Source organism: Somniosus microcephalus, chromosome 2, assembly GCF_052327205.1.
Source record: "Somniosus microcephalus isolate GS21.2 chromosome 2, FLI_Smic_1.0, whole genome shotgun sequence".
Taxonomy (NCBI): Eukaryota; Metazoa; Chordata; class Chondrichthyes; order Squaliformes; family Somniosidae; genus Somniosus; species Somniosus microcephalus.
The window spans coordinates 357,969,142-357,990,859 of record NC_140988.1 but is presented as its reverse complement, the minus strand read 5'-3'; positions in this window follow the sequence as shown (position 1 = coordinate 357,990,859).

Below are 21,718 nucleotides of genomic sequence, written 5' to 3'. Positions count from 1 at the left end.
CGTATGAGGAGAGATTGGTTCGATTGGACTTGTACTCGCTGGAGTTTAGAAAAATGAGAGGTGATCGCATTGAAACTTATAAAATTCTGACAGGACTGGACAGACTAGACGCAGGAAGGATGTTCCCGATGATCGGAGAGTCCAGAACCAGGGGACACAGTCTAAGGATAAAGGGTAGGCCATTTAGGACAGAAATGAGGAGGAATTTCTTCACCCAGAGAGTGGTGAACCTGTGGAACTCTCTACCACAGAAGGCGGTGGAGGCCAGTTCATTAAATATATTCAAGAAGGAGTTGGATATATTTCTTAAGGCTAAAGGGATCAAGGGGTATGGGGAGAAAGCAGGGACCGGGTACTGAAATTGGATGATCAGCCATGATCGCATTGAATGGCAGAGCAGGCTCGAGGGGCCGAATGGCCTACTCTTGCTCCTATCTTCTATGTTTCTATGTTTCTATGTTAAACCTCTCTCTCCTCCTGTAAGACCCTCCTTAAAACCTACCTGTTTGACCAAGCTTTTGATCATCTGCCCTAATATCTCCTTATGTGGCTCGGTGTCAAATTCTGTTTGATAATGCTCCTGTAAAGCACCTTGAGACGTTTTACTATGTTAAAGGGGCTATATAAATACAAGTTGTTGTTGTGGAGGAGCAGTGACCCAAGTTGTATTGATAGAATAGAGAGAGACATGCAGGGTTGCAGTGGAGCTTGAAGGAAGAAGAGGGATCGCCTCTCAGACAACGAGCTTTTTGTATGTGCGTGTGTGTAGTGGTAGAAGACTTGATCCAAGTTCTTCTGACCATGAAATAAAAACAGAAAATGCTGGAAACGCTCGGCAGGTCAGGCAGCGTCTGTGGAGAGAGAAACAAGAGTCAACGTTTCAGGTCGATGACGCTTCATCAGAATTGGACAACGTTAGAGATGCAGCAGGTTTTTAAGCAAGTGCAGGGGGCAGGGAAAGCGGAGGAGGGGGGGAAAGAACAAAAGTGAAGGTCTGTGATAGGCTGACAGGCAGGAGTGGTTAAATGACTCCTTCTCTCTTCAGAATATGATTGCGCTGTTCCACCGTGTTTGCCTTGCATCCTCTATTTAAATGATCTCTGTATCTTTCCTCATAAAGTAGAATCCTGGTTTCATCTTGGTTTACCTTCTTCCACATGCTCTGAAGAGTTATGACATTGTTTCTGTGATATGATGACCAGTGATCTTCATGGGAACATGCCGTTTTCTCACTGAAGCTTCAGAAATCGTGCAGATCTATTCTGCGTCATGTTACACAGCAATGCGAGCAGATAAGCTTGTGCTGCAACAGGAAGCCCGACTGGTAATGAAACGATTGGAATTTATTACCACCATCACCTACACCATTCATTTACACCTTACAGGGGATAGAGCGAGCCAATAAGATGCTGCAGGCACGTAATTGAGGCCGGGAGGGAAGTGATTATAAAACACTTTTACTGTCAGCAGTGTTGGCAGGCGAACTGTTAAGATGCTAGTATCAAATGTCTTGCTCTAATATTTTAATGGAGATGTGATCCTGTTTAAAATAAACGGGTTAATTTAAGGTTGACTAGGCTGGGGCTCCTTTCTCTGGAAAAGGGCTGACCTGGCGCCTTCAAGATTACGAAAGGGTTTAGAGAAGATGTTTACTCTTGTGGGTGAGACCAGAACTACGGGCCATAAATATAAAATTGTCAATATTAAATCCAACTCAGCAGAAACTTCTTTACCAGGAGAGTGGTGAGAGTGTGGAACTCACTACCACAGGGAGCGGTTGAGGCGAATAACGTAGATGCATTCACATGAGGGAGAAAGGGAAGACCAGGAATACAAATTCTAAATTGGGGAAAAGCAAATTTTGCTAAGCTCAAAGGGGATTTAGCCTTAGTGGACTGGAAACAGCTACTTGAAGGTAAATCAGTGTCAGAGCAGTGGGAGGCATTCAAGGAGGAGATCCGGAGGGTTCAGACCAAATATGTGCCCTTAAAGAAAAAAGGTGGGACTAACAAATCTAGAGACCCCTGGATGTCTAGAGACATACAGGGTAGGATAAAGAAAAAAAGGAAGGCGTATGACAGATACCGAGGGCTAAATACTCCAGAATCTTTAGAGGAATACAGAAAGTGCAGGGGTGCAATTAAAAATGATATTAGGAAAGCAAAGAGAGAGCATGAAAAATTCTTGGCAAGTAAAATCAAGGAAAAGCCAAAGATGTTTTATAAATATATTAAGAGTAATAGGATAACTAAAGAAAGGGTTGGGCCTATTAGAGATCATGAGGGTAATCTGTGTGTGAAGATGGGAGACTTCAGTAGGGTTCTTAATGAATACTTTGCGTCTGTTTTCACAAAGGAGAGGGGTGAAGCAGACATTGCTATCGGGGGGGAGGAGTGTGAAATATTAGATGAAATAAACATAGTGAGAGAGGAAGTTTTAAGGGGTTTAGCAGCTTTAAAAGTGGATAACTCCCCAGGCCTGGATGAAATGTATTCCAAGCTGTTAAGCGAAGCAAAAGAGGAAATAGCAGAGGCCCTGACCATCATTTTTCAATCCTCTCTGGCTTCGGGTGTGGTGCCGGAGGACTGGAGGACTGCTGATGTGGTACCCTTGTTTAAAAAGGGAGAAAAGGATAGACCGAGTAATTACAGGCCAGTCAGCCTAACCTCAGTGGTGGGAAAATTATTGGAAAGAACTCTGAAGGATTAATCATGGATAGTCAGCACGGATTTGTTAAGGGAAGGCAATGTCTGACAAACTTGATTGAATTTTTTGAGGAGGTAACAAGGAGGGTAGATGAGGGTAGTGCATTTGATGTAGTGTATGTGGACTTTAGCAAGGCTTTTGATAAGGTTCCACATGGCAAACTGGTCACGAAGTTAAAAACCCATGTGATCTAGGGCAAAGTGTCAAGTTGGGTTCAAAACTGGCTCGGAGACAGGAAGCAGAGGGTAATGGTTGATGGGTGCTTTTGTGACTGGAAGGCTGTTTCCAGCGGGCTCAGTACTGGGTCCCTTGCTTTTTGTGGTATATATCAATGATCTAGACTTGAATATAGGGGGTATGATTAAGAAGTTTGCAGATGATACTGAAATAGGCTGTGTGGTTGATCCTGAAGAAGGAAGCTGTAGACTGCAGGAAGATATCAATAAATTGGTCAGGTGGGCAGAACAGTGGCAAATGGAATTCAATCCGGAGAAGTGTGAGGTAATGCATTTGGGGAGGGCTAAAAAGGAATTGGAATACACATTAAATGGTTGGACACTGAGTAGCGTAGAGGAACAAAGGGACCTTGGAGTGCATGTCCACAGATCCCTGAAGGTAGCAGGCCAAGTAGATAAGGTGGTTAAGAAGGCATACGGAATGCTTGCCTTTATTAGCTGTGGCATAGAATACAAGAGCAGGGGGGTTATGCTTCAACTGTATAAAACACTAGTTAGGCCTCAGCTAGAGTGCTGCGTGCAGTTCTGGTCACCACATTACAGGAAAGATGTGATTGCACTAGAGAGGGTACAGAGGAGATTTACAAGGATGTTGCCGGGAGTAGAGAATCTTAGCTATGAGGAAAGACTGGATAGGCTGGGTCTGTTTTCCTTGGAACAGAGGAGGCTGAGGGGAGACCTTATTGAGGTGTATAAAATTATGATGGCATAGATAAAGTGGATAGAAAGGATCTACTTCCCTTAGCAGAGGGGTCAAAAACCAGGGGGCACAGATTTAAAGTAATTGGGGGAAGGTTTAGAGGGGATTTGAGGAGAAATTTCTTCACCCAGAGGGTTGTGGGGGTCTGGAACTCACTGACTGAAAGGGTGGTAGAGGCAGGAACCGTAACAACATTTAAAAAGTACTTGGATGTGCACTTGGGATGCTGTAACCTGCAGGGCTACGGACCAAGAGCTGGGAAGTGGGATTAGGCTGGATAGCTCTTTGTTGGTTGGCGCAGACACGATGGGCCGAAATGGCCTCCTTCCGCGCTGTAACTTTCTATGATTCTATGAAAGAAATAGAAGGCTATATTGATGGAGTTAGATGAAGAGGAGTGGGAGGAGTCTCGTGTGGAGCATAAACACTGTCGGGCTGAATGGCCTGTTTTTGGGCTATAAATAATTAGTAATACTTTTTAAGGTTGTGTAATGTGAGTAGAAATTGCTCATGGGCTATTTATCCATGTTTAACACTACTCATAGGACCTCTAACTGTAAGGAAAGGGTTAATCAGATTGTCCTGAAGTTTACTAATGTTATACTGCTATAGATTTCTCTTTGAATTGTAGTATTATTAGCCTTTACTCTTTGTTTGTGAAGCAGGGAAGTATGATTCAATTTTAAAGTAGTGACCACTGAGGTTTAGAGCCAAATCTAATCTGACAGGAATGGTCAGTTTCAGTATGAGGTAATGACCTACGTATTGAGGAAACTTAATTAAAGATGTCCCAGTACATATTGGTTCTTAATTTTTAGGGAGTTGTAAACGGGGCAAGGAAATTAAATAGTCCTGCAAAAGAAAAATATTATCCTTTTAATTGGGCTTTCTGTAGAATAAGGAAATTCAGTTGGTAACGAATGATACAGAATCAAAGACAGAATTATAATTGAAAAGTTTCACTTGGTAGACTAGCAATTATTTGTAACAAAAGCAAAACTATTGATAGGTTAATAAAGCAAGGGAGTTATACCGGTCTTGCTCACCCAATGGAAAAATAACTCATTAAGAAAGGAAGCCATGTATTAACTAAACTCCTCAGATAATGAAGCAGTCCGTGCCCGCATGCAACAAGACCTGGACAACATTCAGGTTTGGGCTGATAAATAGCGGGTAACATTCACGGCACACAATTGCCAGGCAATGACTATCTCCAACAAGCAAGAGACTAACAACCGCCCCTTAACATTCAACGGCATTACCATCACCAAATCCCCCAACATCAATATCCTGGGGTCACCATTGATCAGAAACTCAACTGGACCAGCCACATAAATTCTGTGGCTACAAGAGCAGGACAGAGGCTGGGTAATCTGCTGCGAGTGTCTCACCTCCTGACTCCCCAAAGCCTTTCCACCATCTACAAGGCACAAGTAAGTAGTATGCTGGAATACTCTCCACTTGCCTGGATGAGTGCAGCTCCAACAACACTCAAGAAGCTCGACACCATCCAGGACAAAGCAGCCCGCTTGATTGGCACCCCATCCACCACCTTAAACATTCACTCCCTCCACCACCGGCGTACCGTGGCTGCAGTGTGTACCAAGGCTTCTTCAGCAGCACCTCCCAAACTCACGACCTCTACCACCTAGAAGGACAAGGGCAGCAGGCACATGGGAACACCACCACCTCCAAGTTCCTCTCCAAGTTACACACCATCCTGACTTGGAAGCATATCGCTGTTCCCTCATCGTCGCTGAGTCAAAATCCTGGAACTCCCTCCCTAACAGCACTGTGGGAGTACCTTCACCACACGGACTGCAGCGGTTCAGGAAGGCGGCTCACCACCACCTTCTCAAGGGAAATTAGGGATGGGCAATAAATGCTGGCCTTGCCAGCGACGCCCACATCCTATGAACGAATATAAAAAAAAGTGCAATTAAGTTATATGCAGTTGTATTTTAACTTTTTATAATTATGTAATGCAGAACCGTGTGAATTGTCACATAGCCAGGGTGAGAGAAGTGTGTAAAAAGTGGCAGACTGTCAGATTTGCTCTAATGAAGACTTAACCCCACAAATAAGGATTAATAAACACTAATGAAAATGAGGTATAAAACATCTAAGGCCATAAATTCCAGGGATGGCTTTTTGGGGTGGATCTGGGGGCAGGCCTTATTTTCCACGTGCTCCATGGATGCAGCCCGATCCCATCCCAAATTCCTGGGTCAAGGGCATTAGCATAAAGCAAGTGGGTGCTGTGCCATTTTTGGCACTACTGGGGTGACTATCTCAGCCTGTGAGGAGTTTAGTTGTAGCATCTTGCCATAGTGTCAGAAGGAAGCTATATAAAGAGTAAAAATGTGTAAAGTGCCCAGAATTTAAATTTGCTGCTTTCCCAATGGCAATCATTTCCACCATCAACAACAGCTTGCATTTATATAGCACCTTTACCGTAGTGAAAACGTCTCGAAGCCCTTCACTGGAGCGTTATCAAACAAAATTTTGACATTGAGCCACGTAAGGAGATACTAGGACAGAAAGAGGTAGGTTTTATAGAGTCATAGAGTCATAGAGTTATACAGCACAGAAAGAGGCCCTTCAGCCCATCGCATCTGCACGGGCCATCAAGCCCTGTCTAATCTAATCCCATTTTCCAGCATTTGGTCCGTAGCCTTGAATGCGATGGCATTTCAAGTGCTCATCCAAATGCTTCTTGAATGTTGTGAGGGTTCCTGCCTCTACCACCCTTTCAGGCAGTGAGTTCCAGATTCCAACCACCCTCTGGGTGGAAAAGTTCTTCCTCAAATCCCCTCTAAACCTCCTGCCCCTTACCTTGAATCTATGCCCCCTTGTTATTGACCCCTCTACTAAGGGAAAAAGTTCCTTTCTATCTATTTGTACACCTCAATCAGGTCCCCCCTCAGCCTTCTCTGCTCCAAGGAAAATAACCCCAGCCTGTCCAGTCTCTCTTCATAGCTGAAGCGCTCCAGCCCAGGTAACATCCTGGTGAATCTCCTCTGCACCCTCTCCAAAGCAATCACATCCTTCCTATAGTGTGGCGACCAGAACTGCACACAGTATTCCAGCTGTGGCCTAACCAGCGTTTTGTACAGCTCCATTATAACCTCCCTGCTCTTATATTCTATGCCTCGGCTAATGAAGGCAAGTATCCCATATGCCTTTTCAACCACCTTATCCACCTGTCCTGCTGCCTTCAGGGATCTATGTACATGCACACCAAGGTCCCTCTGATCCTCTGTCTTTCCTAGGGTCTTACCATTCATTGTGTATTCCCTTGCCTTGTTAGTCCCTCCAAAATGCATCACCTCACACTTTTCAGGGTTAAATTCCATTTGCCACTGTTCTGCCCATCTGACCAACCCATCTATATCGTTTTAATGAGCATCTTAAAGGAGGAGAGCAAGGTAAAGAGGTGTAGAGGTTTAGAAAGGGAATTCCAGAGCTTAGGGCCAAGGCAACTGAATGTACGGCTGCCAATGGTGGAGCACAGAGACCTCGGAGAGTTGTGGGGCTGGAGGAGGTTACAGAGATAAAGAGGGGAGAGAGGCCATGGAGGGATTTGAAAACCAGGATCGGATCCTGGTAAACAATCATGCCTCAATGCTCCGACATGTCTTCTTTTTTCCTCAACCGAGGATTCCCCTCTACCGTGGTTGACCCGGCCCTCAACCGGGTCTGTTCTATCTCCCGCACTTCTGCCCTCACCCCTGCCCCTCCCTCCTGTTTACCCATCACCCCTGTGCTCGCTGACCTACATTGGCTCCCAATCCAGCAAAGCCTTGATTTTAAATTTCACATCCTCCTTTTCAGAAACCTCCATGTCCTCACCCCTCCCTATCTCTGTAACCTCCTCCAGCCATACAACCATCTGAGAACTCCACGTTCCTCTTTTGCATCCCCCACTTATTTGACCACACCATTGGCAGCTGTCCCTTCAGCCGCCTTAGCCCTTATCTCTGGAATTTCCTCCATCTTGCTACAGCAGCTGTCTCTCATCCTTTAAGATGTATCTTAAAATTAACCTCTTTCAGCAAGCTTTTGGTTGAGGAACATAGGAGCATAGGAACAGGAGTAGGCCATTCAGCCCCTTGAGTCTGTTCCGCCATTCAATGAGATCATGGCTGATCTGTGACCTAACTCCATATACCCGCCTTTGGCCCATATCCTCTAATGCCTTTGGTTAACAGAAAGCTATCAATCTCCGAATTAAAATTAACAATTGATCTAGCATCAATTGCTGTTTGTGGAGGAGTGTTCCAAACTTCTACCACCCTTTGAGTGTAGAAGTGTTTCCTAATTTCACTCCTGAAAGGTCTGGCTCTAATTTTTAGACTATGTCCCCTAGTCCTAGAATCCTGAACCAGCGAGACACCACTAATCATATCCTGTCAATTAGAGTACCTACCCATTATCCCTACTCTCTGTCTCCTGCCGCTCAGCCAATTTCCTAACCAGGTCAATAATTTGCCCCTAATTCCGTGGGCTTCTAACTTAGATAACAGACTCTTATGAGAAACTTTATCAAATGCCTTCTGGAAGTCCATATAAATAACAAACATAGACATTCCCCTGTCCACTACTTTAGTCACCTCTTCAAAAAATTCAATCAGGTTTGTCAGGTATGACCTATCTTTCACAAATCCACTGATCTCTGATCAACTGAAAATTTTTGAGTTGTTCAATCACCCTATCCTTAATTATGCACTCTAGCAATTTCCCGACAACAGATGTTAAGCTAACTGATGTATAATTCCCTGGTTTCCCTCTCTCGCCATTCTTAAAAAGCAGAGTGACATGCGCAATTTTCCAATCTAAAGGGATGGTTCCTGAATCTAGAGAACTTTGGAAGATTATAGTTAGGACCTCTGCAATGTGCTCACCTACTTCCTTTGAAACCCTGGGGTGGAAACCATCTGGCCCTGGGGATTTGTCACTCTTTAGTGCCAATGGGCCGTATATTCCGATCCCTATGGGTGTGTACACACTGTGTACATACCCATAGGGACATCAGAAATGCCGGTTTCATAAGGCCTGCTTTTACCAACATAAGATTCGAAAAAAGTTTAAAAAAAATTCACTCATTTATCATTTAAAAATACTTTTTAAAAAAAGGTAAGTTTATTTTTAGCCCCGTAAAAAACTTTAATTATTTTTTTCAAAAAATAAAATTTTGTTTAAAATATTTAATTTATTGTAATTTCAACTAATTTAAAAAATGTGATTTAAATTTTTTTTAATTTAATGTTTTAAAGTGTTTTTGGGGTGATCTCCATTCATATGACAGGTCTATCTGTCAAGTGTATGAAGGGAGAGTCCCAGGGCCTGATAATCTACATCCTAGGGTACTTAAGGAAGTGGCCCTAGAAATAGTAGCTGCATTGCTGGTCATCTTCCAAAATTCAATAGACTCTGGAACAGTACCCATGGATTGGCGGGTAGCTAATGTTACCCCACTGTTAAAAAAAGGTGGTAGAGAGAAAACGGGGAAAGCCTGACATCGGTAGTGGGGAAAATCATAGAGTCATAGAGTCATAGAGTAATACAGCACGGATAGAGGCCCTTCGGCCCATCGTGTCCACGCCGGCCATCAAGCCCTGTCTAATCTAATCCCATATTCCAGCATTTGGTCCGTAGCCTTGTATGCTATGGCATTTCAAGTGCTCATCCAAATGCTTCTTAAATGTTGTGAGTGTTTCTGCCTCCACAACCCTTTCAGGCAGTGAGTTCCAGACTCCAACCACCCTCTGGGTGAAAAAGTTCTTTCTCAAATCCCCTCTAAACCTCCCGCCCTTTACCTTGAATCTATGCCCCCTAGTTATTGACCCCTCTACTAAGGGAAAAAGCTCCTCAGCATCCATCCTATCTATGCCCCTCATAATTTTGTACACCTCAATCATGTCCCCCCTCAGCCTCCTCTGCTCCAAGGAAAACAAACCCAATCTGCCCAGTCTCTCTTCATAGCTGAAGCGCTCCAGCCCTGGTAACATCCTGGTGAACCTCCTCTGCACCCTCTCTAACGCGATCACATCCTTCCTGTAGTGTGGCGACCAGAACTGCACACAGTATTCCAGCTGTGGCCTAACCAGTGTTTTATACAGCTCCATCATAACCTCCTTGCTCTTATATTCAATGCCTCGGCTAATGAAGGCAAGTATCCCATATGCCTTTTTTACTACCTTATCCACCTGTTCCACTGCCTTCAGGGATCTGTGTACTTGCACACCCAGATCCCTCTGACCCTCCGTCTTGCCTAGGGTCTTTCCATTCATTGTGTATTCCCTTGCCTTGTTAGTCCCCCCAAAGTGCATCACCTCGCACTTTTCCGGGTTAAATTCCATTTGCCACTGTTCCGCCCATCTGACCAACCCATCTATATCGTCCTGCAGACTGAGGCTACCCTCCTCGCTATTTACCACCCTACCAATTTTTGTATCATCCGCGAACTTACTGATCATACCTTTTACATTCATATCCAAGTCATTAATGTAGACCACAAACAGCAAGGGACCCAGCACCGATCCCTGTGGTACCCCACTGGCCACAGGCTTCCAGTCACAAAAACAACCTTCGACCATCACCCTCTGCCTTCTGCCACTAAGCCAGTTTTGTATCCAATGTGCCAAGGCACCCTGGATTCCATGGGCTCTTACCTTCTTGACCAGTCTCCTGTGCAGGACTTTATCGAAGGCCTTACTGAAATCCATGTATACCACATCCACTGCGTTACCCTCATCCACACACCTAGTCACCCCCTCAAAAAATTCAATCAAATTAGTCAGACATGATCTTCCCTTGACAAAGCCATGTTGACTATCCCTGATTAATCCTTGCCTCTCCAAGTGGAGACAAATTTTGTCCCTCAGAATTTTTTCCAATAATTTTCCTAACTCTGATGTTAGGCTCACTGGCCTGTAGTTCCCCGGTTTTTCCCTACTACCCTTCTTGAATAATGGTACTACATTAGCGGTTCTCCAGTCCTCTGGCACATCCCCTGTGGCCAGAGAGGTCCTGAATATATGTGTTAGAGCCCCCGCAATCTCTTCCTTTGCCTCACACAGCAGCCTGGGATACATTTCATCCGGGCCTGGGGATTTATCCATTTTTAGGCCAGCTAAAACCGCCAATACCTCCTCCCTCTCGATGTTAATATGTTCGAGCATATCACAGTCCCCCCGCCCTATTTCTATGTCTGCATCGTCCTTCTCCATAGTGAAAACAGATGCAAAAAATTCATTTAGAACCCCTCCTACATCTTCCGGCTCCACACACAGATTGCCACTTTTGTCCCTAATGGGCCCTATTTTTTCCCTAGTTATCCTCTTACCCTTAATATACTTATAAAACATCTTAGGATTTTCCTTTATTTTGCTCGCCAGTGTTATTTCATGGCCCCTCCTTGATCTCCTAATTTCTTTTTTAAGTATCCCCCTGCACTTTTTGTACTCCTCTAGGGCTTCCTCCGTCTTTAGCCTTTTGTATCTACCAAAAGCCGTCCTTTTTTACCTAATCCATTCTCGTATATCCCCTGACATCCAAGGTTCCCTGTGGTTTTTGGAACCACTCTTGACCTTTACGGGAACATGTTGCCATTGTATGATCTCAATCTCCCTTCTGAAAGCCTCCCATTGCTCCGATGCGGATTTTCCTACAAGTAGCTGATCCCAGTCCATTTTGGCCAGATCCTGCCTTATCCTATTAAAATCGGCCTTCCCCCAATTTAGAACCTTTATTTCCAGCCCATCCCTGTCCTTTTCCATGACCACCTTAAATCTTACCATATTATGGTCACTATCACCAAAGTGCTCACCTACTAGCACTTTTTCCACTTGGCCGGCCACATTCCCTAGAATTAGGTCCAGTACCGCCCCCTCTCTTGTAGGACTTTCTACATGCTGGCTCAAAAAGCTCTCCTGGATGCACTTTAAGAATTCTACACCCTCTGAGCCTTTCACACTCTGACTATCCCAGTTAATATTGGGGAAGTTGAAATCCCCCATTATTATTACCCTATTATTTGCACATTTCTCTGAGATTTGCCTACATATCTGTTCCTCTATCTCCCCCTGACTGTTTGGAGGCCTATAGTACACTCCCAGCAAAGTGCTTGCCCCCTTTTTGTTTTTAAGCTCCACCCATATGGCCTCATTAGAGGAACCTGCTAATATATCATCCCTCCTTACTGCAGTAATTGACTCCTTAATTAATATTGCGACACCCCCTCCTGTTATACCTCCCCCTCTGTCTCGCCTGAAGATTCTGTACCCCGGAATATTGAGCTGCCAGTCTTGCCCCTCCCTCAACCATGTCTCCGTGATAGCAACAATATCATACTCCCATGTGTTTATCAACACCTTCAGTTCATCCACCTTATTTGCAAGACTCCTTGCATTAAAATAGATGCCATCCAGCCTTGCCCTTATATATTTGTCCTGGCTACCAAGCTGACTTGTTTTTTTCTCTATAATTGGCAGCACATCACCCCCTATTTCAGCTCCCCTCTGTATCCCATCCCCCTGCCAAGTTAGTTTAAACCCCCCCCAACAGTGCTAGCAAAATGCTAGAGTCCATTATAAAAGATGTAATAGCAGAGCACTTGGAAAACAGTGACAGGATTGGACAAAGTCAACATGGATTTACAAAAGGTAAATCATGCTTGACTAATCTACTGGAATTTTTTGAGGATGTAACTGGTAAAATAGATAAGGGAGAACCAGTGGATGTGGTGTATTTGGATTTTCAAAAGGCTTTCGATAAGGTCCCGCGTAAGAGATTAGTGTTAGGTCCGTGATTCTGAGAGTATGATGTTTTTCAATAACCACACGGATGCTGTAACTTAACAATCAACAGGTATTTACTGGAGTAGGGTAGTTTCAAGACTGGGGTACAGAGGCATGCTCAAGGCTTATATACAGGTGTCGTCACTGCCGGTACTACAGTATACAGGAGCTGTAAAAGTAGTTCTCTCTTAAAGTTACATACACTACAATTCCTCCCCTTTTAGATTAGTAGTACCCATAATATTCAAATAACAATTAACACTTTAACATGTACATTAAACAACAATAGTCCATTTATATTTTCAGTCTTTGGGGCGGCTTCCTGATCCTTTCGGGATAGCGCCTTTCCTGAGGTTCTTGTTCTTGGTGCGGAGGCGATTCTGGCCCCTTTTCATCGGTTAGTTCATCGGGTTCCACTGCTACTGGTTCGGAGGTAGATGCTACCGGTATGTCGGGTTCATCCCCAGGTACGCAAGACATGGGGTTGACTCGTTCCTGTGACGCTAAGATCTGATCAACGTGGCGTCTCACAATGTTCTCCCCGACTTCCACTGTGTACATTAATGGCCCCTGCCGTGTGCATATCGTTCCGGGTTGCCATTTCTCTGTTCGGTTGTCACGGGCCAAGACTGGTTGTCCTACATTGAAGCTCCTTGTCGGCTTCTCATTGATGTGCTGGAATTGTTTATCCTCAACATTTCTTCGCACATTTGGTCTGAGCAAGTCCAGACGAGATCGCAACCTTCGGTTAAAGAACATCATGGCCGGGGTCTGGTTGGTAACTGCATGTGTCACGTTTCGGTAGGCTAATAAGAAATTGTCCACATTATGCTGTTGTGGAATTTCATCATCGCACATGGCCTTTATTGCCTTCTTAAAGGTTTGTACGAACATCTCAGCCAATCCATTTGTGGCTGGATGATACGGGGCGGATGTGTAATGCCTTACGCCATCCCTTCTCATAAATTTCGAAACTCTTCAGACACAAACTGTGGTCCATTATCAGAGCAAATCTGCTCTGGCAAGCCGTTTCTGGCAAATATGGCCCGTAGGACTACAATCGTTTTCTCTGTAGTGGTTGAGGACATTTTTATCACCTCAGGCCACTTCGAATGAGCATCCACTGCTATTAAGAACATTGAGCCCATGAATGGGCCAGCAATATCAATATGCACCCGTTGCCATGGAGAGGAGGGCCACTCCCATGGGTGTAGAGGGGCATGCGGTGGTGCATTTTGGACCTTCTGGCATCATGAGCAGCTCTTGGTTAGGTCTTCGATTTGATGATCGATTCCCGGCCACCACACATAAGCCCTAGCAAGGCTTTTCATTTTTACTCCCCCCAGATGACCTTCATGTAGCTCAGTTAGCACTCTCTCCCTTAACTTGGGTGGAATCACCACTCTGGATCCACACATCACTGTCCCCTGGCATACTGACAGCTGTTCTCTTCTGGATGAGAATGCTGGCAACAGTGAGTCGCCATGTGTTGGCCATCCCCTCACCGTCAAATCATATACCTGAGACAGCGTCGGATCATTGCGGGTCTCCTTCTCTATATCCGTGTTCGTTACTGGCAATCGTTCAATTATTGACGAATAAAATATCTCGATAGGGTCCACTGTTGGTGCTTCCTCCACAGTAGGCAGTGGCAGGCGCGATAGCCCATCAGCGTTTCCATGCTGTTTCGTGCCTTTATATTCTATTTCATATTGATTTAGCCCTAGAAACAGGGACCATCTTTGTAACCGTTGTGCCGTCATCACTGGAACACACTTCTTAGGATTAAAGATGGAGACAAGTGGTTGGCGGTCAGTCAGCAAGGTGAACTTCTGCCCATGCACATAGTGGTTGAATTTTTTTACTCCCCATACTAGGCTGAGGGCCTCCCTGTCAATCTGGGCATAGTTGCACTCGGCTGAGGTTAGTGACCGAGACGCAAAGGCTACTGGCCTCTCCAACCCGTCTGGGAATTTGTGCAACAGCACCACTCCAATACCATAGGGTGATGCATCACATGCCAAACGAATTGGTAGTGCTGGGTTGAAATGGGCCAACACCTCTTTTGATGTGATCAATTCTTTACACTTCTGTAAAGCTCGTCTACGTTCGTCATTCCACTTCCATGGTACCCCTGTTTGCAGTAGGGTGTTCAGTGGGTGTAATACCGTGGACAAATTTGGTAAGAACTTATGGTAGTAGTTTACCAGCCCGAGGAACGACCTCAGTTGTGACACATTTTCCGGTGCTGGAGCCTTGACTACTGCCTCAATCTTTTCAGGGGACTTATGTAACCCCTCTTCATCGATGACGTGGCCACAATACGAGATCTGCTTCTGGAAAAACTCACACTTGTGGTGATTAGCTCGTAGCCCATATTCCTTTAATCTGGTGAGCACCTTCTCCAAGTTGGCGAGGTGATCACCGTCATTTTCACCCGTGACCAGGATGTCGTCCAAATAACACTGGGTCCCTGGAATCCCTTGCAGGACTTGATCCATCGCCCTTTGCCAAATAGCCGGAGCTGATGCTGCCCCGAACACCAGCCGGTTGTATTGATAAAGACCTTTATGAGTGTTAATCATAAGGTATTGTTTCGAGGCTTCTTCTACCTCCATTTGCAAGTACGCCTGGGCTAGATCAATTTTGGTGAAGCGTTTACCTCCAGATAGCGAGGCAAAAATATCCTTGAAATAAAGAATAGATTTGCCTTTCTAATCTAGGCTTTATTAACTTAAAAATCCTGTAGCACATCTTCAACACCCAGTCCCAACTAAAGGCTGGAAAGAACTGAATTTAAGATAGCCACCACAAATCACATGACATCAACTACCAATGAGATTACAGCATATATCCCAAGGCAGGAAACAAACAACCAATCACAATACTTCTTACTAAACATAAAGAATAATCACCACATTCACCCCTCCTTTTAAAATAAACTCCAACCTAAATAACCTTTACAATTTATAATTAATTATTTACAACTAAAACTATGCACAGACAAAATAAAACTATTCAACATGACACAATACTAAGTGAGCAACAACAAATAGTAACATTGCACATAAGTATTAAGTATCTCTCAACTAAAACAATATAATATAATATTTCAACAATTTAAAAACATTACTATCAATTTAAAAGTCCATTTTCAATCGGTCGACCGGATATCTTGTTCGTGTCGACCTTCTCAACCTTGGTGAAATTCCTTGCCCTCCCACACCAGGAGACACAGAAGTATCTTCTGCAGGAAGGCTATCCATATCCCGATTTTCAACGGTTTCCGGATTAGAAATCCCATCAGGAGGTAAACTGGGACGGTCATGAACATCCATCGAGGGCTGACTAATAGAAGTATAATTATCTGCAGTCGGATTGGAAATATTCGTAGTATCTGTAACAGCATCCACATTATCTGAATCATGACTATTGTTAATATCCTCAGAAGAGGGCTGGCCACCACAAGGAGCCAAGTCTTTAATTGAAACGGTACTTTCTTTCCCATCTTGGAATCGAATATGAGCATATTGGGAATTTGCCTCCAACAACTCCACCTCCTCCACTAAAGGATCATATTTTGACAATCTAACATGGCGTCGAAGCAGCACAGGTCCCTGCATAGTAAGCCATGAAGGTACCGAATATCCCGTAGTAGATCTCCGCGGATAGTTAAAGAGCCTTTCATGGGGGGTCACATTAGTAGCCGTTGAAAGCAATGATCTAATGGAATGCAGGGCATCAGGCAGTACCATTTCCCACTGTGTATTCTTAAGGTTCCGGGATGTCAAAGCCAACATAACTGCCTTCCAGATCACCTCATTGTATCGTTCGCACTGTCCATTACCCTGGGGATTATACGGGGTAGTTCTGCTAGTAGAAATTCCCCGACTCTGAAGGTATTCCTTCAACTGGGAAGACATAAAAGAACTTCCCTGATCCGAATGGATATACGCAGGCATCCCAAAGTTGACAAAAGGTTGAGTCAGACATTTGATAACTGTAGCAGCTGATACATCTGTGCAAGGAAAAGCAAAAGGGAACCTTGAAAACTCATCCACAACAATAAATATATATCGGTTTTGAGTAGTTGAAGGAAGAGGCCCCTTGAAATCGACGCTCAAACGTTCAAAAGGAGAAGTAGCCTTTATAAGATGAGCTCGTTGAGGCTTAAAGAAATTCAGTTTACACCGAGCACAGATAGAACATGATGAAGTCATCCGCTTGACGTCTTCAACTGAAAAGGGCAAATTCTTACTGCGTACGAAGTGTATCATCCTCGTAACCCCAGGATGGCATAAGGCATTGTGAAGATTAATAAGCATATCTCCGTGAATCACAGAACAATAAGCCCTCGACAGCGCATCAGCAGCAACATTATCCTTCCCCGGACGATAAACTATATCAAAATGGTAACATGCCAACTCAATCCTCCACCTCATTATTTTATCATTCTTAATCTTTCCAAAATGTTTGACATCAAACATAAAGGACACAGACTTTTGATCAGTTACCAACGTAAAATGTCACCCCGATAAATAATGTCTCCATTTACGCAGTGCTTCTACTATTGCATACGCCTCTTTCTCTATTGAAGAATGCCTTTTTTCACTATTGTTCAAGGTGCGTGAGAAAAAGGCCACAGGTCTTCCATTTTGGTTCAGAGTAGCCCCAATTGCAAAATCAGAAGCGTCCGTCTCAATCACAAAAGGAACCTGCTCATCAATAGAATGCACAACTGCTCCAAGGATATCCTTTTTAAAATTATCAAAACACGTCCTGGCCTCCCATGATAGAGGATATGTCATAACCCGAATAAGAGGCCGGATCTTCTGTGAAAAATTTGCAATCCAATTAGAATAGTAAGAAAACAGTCCAACAGCTCATTGCAAAGCCTTAGAATTAGTAGGACAAGGTAAATCAATCAATGGTCGCAGACGTTCAGGGTCTGGTTTAATCTTGTTTCCCGAGATAATGTACCCCAGTAGATTTACCTCAGTGGTCGAAAAGGTACACTTCTCTTTATTGAAAGTTAAACCAACTTTTTCCGCAGCTTGAAAGGATCTTTCTAAATTAGAATCATGCTCCACCCTTGATTTGCCACACACCGTGATGTCATCTAAGTATGAAAAGGTGTCAGAGAGAGAGTTATCACTTATAAAAGCGTCCATTGCCCGTTGAAAACAAGCAACACCATTAGTAACACCAAATGGTATTCGGCAAAACTGATACAGCTTTCCACCAGCCTCAAAGGCCGTATATGGTTGATCCTTCTTAACAATAGGAATCTGATGATAAGCACTCTTTAGGTCAATAGTGCTAAAAACCTTGTACTGAGATACTTTATTGATAAGCTCATCAATCTTAGGCAAAGGGTACGCATCTAATTGAGTATACCTATTAATAGTTTGGGAATAGTCTATCACCATTCATTTCTTATGTCTCTCGTTAGTCGTGACAACTACCTGTGCCCGCCAAGGCGAACAACTAGGTTCAATGATTCCTTCCAATAAGAGACGTTGAACTTCAGAATTAATAAATTCTCTATCCTGACTGCTATACCTTCTTGACTTGGTAGCAATTGGCTTACAATCCGGCATCAAATTGGAAAAAAGTGATAATGGAGAAATGGATAAAGAGGTTAATCCACAAATAGATAAAGGTGGCTTAGTCCCGCCAAATGAAAGACTGAGAGACTCGTGTAACTGAAGCACATCATGACCAATCAAAATATCCACACAGAGATTAGGCAAAACAGATAGGCGTATATCAGTATACGTATTACCTAGAAGAATCAATTTCACAAGGCAACAACCAGCTACTTGTGAAGTAAGAGTCGTCTGAGCCATACACGCCTGATAGGAAACAGGCGAAATTTTCAAATGCTTCTCCTTTGCAAACTGAAGACTTATAAAACTCTCGGTACTGCCTGTATCTATAAGGGCCTTCACTTCCAACCCATTAACTTGGGCCGTAACTATAGCTTTGTTTAGGCCATGAGCAAATGCAGCAGAAATTGATGCAATAAACGCCCTATCTAAAGGCTGAATAGTCACAGAGGAGGTAATTGAACCTGATGATTTACACACACGTGCGTAATGACCTCTCTTGCCGCATTTACTACACACAGCCTCCCGAGCAGGACACTTCAGACGAGGGTGCCGGACGTTCCCACAAAAATAACACTTCTGAATCCTAGAGGCAACAGCCGCTGAAGTAGAAACTGTTTCAGAATCTAGTAAACCACTCCTATTAAGTCCACATAATTCCTTTTCATCCGGAACTGCCGAAACCACAGTCACAGGCCGATTAAAAAGAGCATAAGAATCCGAACTTCTCTGAGCCACATCCAATGTAGAAGCTTGCTCAAAAGCACTCTTAAGATCCAAAGTCTTATTTACTAACAACCGCTGACGAATTGACCTAGACAGTAATCCATTAATAAAAGCATCCCGTACCGATTCTTCCTTATATTCTTCAGCCGTCACGGCCTTATAATTACAGTTAACACTAAGGCACCGAAGTGCTTGTAAATAAGTATCCAAAGATTCTCCCACCTGCTGCCTACGGGCAGATAGAAGATGACGTGCAAATATCTCATTCTTTGGTTTAACAAAAATCTTTTCCAATGTAGAAATAGCCACTTCGTAAGTTTTACAGTCCAAAATATACTTATACACATCCGGAGCAATGTAGTTGATCAGCATGTTCAGCTTATTTAGAGACTCTTGATCCAACACGCCCAAAAAGTTTTTAAATGTACAATACCAATGTTTCCATTTATCATCCACTCCTGCAGAATTAGGGTCAGCATTGAATCGTTCAGGTTGAAGATATCGCTCCATTCTGACATAAAGTTAATAAATTGAAATAAAGAATAGATTTGCATTTCTAATCTAGGCTTTATTAACTTAAAAATCCTGTAGCACATCTTCAACACCCAGCCCCAACTAAAGGCTGGAAAGAACTGAATTTAAGATGGCCACCACAAATCACATAACATCAACTACCAATGAGATTACAGCATATATCCCAAGGCAGGAAACAAACAACCAATCACAATACTTCTTACTAAACATAAAGAATAATCACCACAATCCTCAATTCCTGGAAGCGGATATTGTACCGTGTGAAGGACTGGGTTCACTGTCACCTTAAAATCCCCACAGATGCGGACCTTCTTTGGTTCCCCAGGCGTATTACTCAACGGCCTCTTCATTACAGGAACGATGGGTGTAGCCCACTCGCTCTAGTCTACTTTGGACAGTACTCCTGAACGTTCCAACCCTTCCAGCTCTGCTTCGACAGCTGGTCTGATCGCATAAGGCACTGGTCTGGCCTTAAGAAACTTTGGGCTTGCATTTTCCTCTATTTTAATCGTTGCTGTTATGCCTTTTAGTGTTCCGAGTCCCTCCTGGAACACTTCTTTTGTGTCAGTTAGCATTTTTGACAGTCGTCCAGGTGTGACGTCATCATCCTTTTTGGCCTGAACCTTCAGTGCCTGTATGGAATGCCAATCTAATTGTATCTTCTGGATCCATTCACGTCCTAGCAGTGGTGGTCCTCCATCTGGCAATACATATATATCCATTTTAGGTATTTCTGGCCTTTATATATCACTTTCACCCGTATTTTTCCTTTGGGGTAGACTTTTTGCCCCGTGTACGTCTTCAAGACAACCTCTGTAGCTTTCAAGGGTATATGTGAAAATAGCCGCTTGTAGTCCCTTTGGTTTATGACTGTTAGGGCTGATCCTGTGTCCAATTCCATTTTCACTTGGACTCCGTCTATCTTGAGTGTAACCCAGATAGTCTGGTGATCCTCCATTTTGGTTACCTTATGTAGTTTCAGACAACCCAGCTCCTTGCTTCCGGAGTCTGTGTCACTTTTCTGTTCGTCTGAACTACTGTCCATCACCTGGTGTACCTTTTTGTACTTCTCCTGTGGTGATTTCTTATTGTTGGTTTTCTTCCCAGACCTGCAGACTCTTGCTATGTGTCCTGATTTTCCACACTGTCTGCACACTTGGTCCTTGAACCAACAATCCTTCTGGTCATGTGTTGTTCTGCCACAGCGATAGCACTTCCCTGTTCCATAGGACATTTCATTGGTGCCATATTCTTGCGGTCTCCGTTGTATCTCTGCAGCGCCCCTTGCGGCTGCTTCGTGTGATACTGCCATACTGAAAGCCTTATCCAGCGTTAGATCCTTTTCTGATAGAAGCCGTTTCTGGGTTCCTTCACTTTGCAGCCCACAGACAAACTTGTCCCTTAACATATCTGCTTGTCCCGCTCCAAACTGGCAGTGTTTCGATAGCTTGCGCAGTTCCGTTAGGTACTCAGCATTGCTTTCATCTTTGTGTTGGTTCCTTTTATGGAACTTAAATCGTTCTGCTATCAGCAGCGGTGTGGGGTTTAAGTGGTCCTGTAGGATTTCTACTATGCTTTCGAAATTCTTGTTCATCGGCTTCTCTGGGGTTATTAGGTTTCGCAGTAGCCCATAAGTTTTTGCACCCATGGAATTTAACAAAACCAGTGCTTTCCTAGCATCTGGCACTTCATTCGCCCTGCAATACACCTCAATACGTTCCACATATGTCGCCCAATCTTCGACTTCATTGTCGGACGTAGAGATACTGCCACTCTTCGGCATCCCTGGGTGTGATTTAACTGTCAAAAATGGCGTCTCCCGAGCTTCCCCTTCTTCTCCGCTGGCACAAAATGGCATCTCCCGCGCTTTCCTTCCTTCCCGCGCTCGCCCTTCTTCTCCGCTGCGGCTTCTAAAAATGGCGTCTCCCGCGCTCTTCCTTCTTCTCCGCGGCTCAATGGTGTCTCCCGCGCTCTCCCTTCTTCTCCCCGCGGACACTGTTCAGCCCTTGAGCACTGGCTGTGCTCTGCGTGTTCTTTTTTTTTTGTGCGCCTTTCCCATTTCCGCCACTCAGTCCTGAACCCGGCTGTTGCTTTACCCTCTCTCTTTCCGTTTTGTTTTTCCTCGACGCCGCTCGGTTTTCAACTCCCGGCTGAGCCCTGTGCGCTTCACCCTCTGTCTTACCCCGTCGACGCTGCTCGGCTTTCTCTCCGCCATCGGTTGGCTCCAGCTGCCGCTGTCCGGGAAGCGTCTGCGCTGTACCTGTCGTCAGTCTATTGCTGATCGTCGTGGCTGGGGAACCAAGCCCGGCTCTCCATAGCCTCCCCTGCGATGTTCACTCTCTGCTGGACGACTGGGCGGTTGCTCGTGGTCAATGCCCGTGTTTCTGGCCTCGACTTTCTTCCACC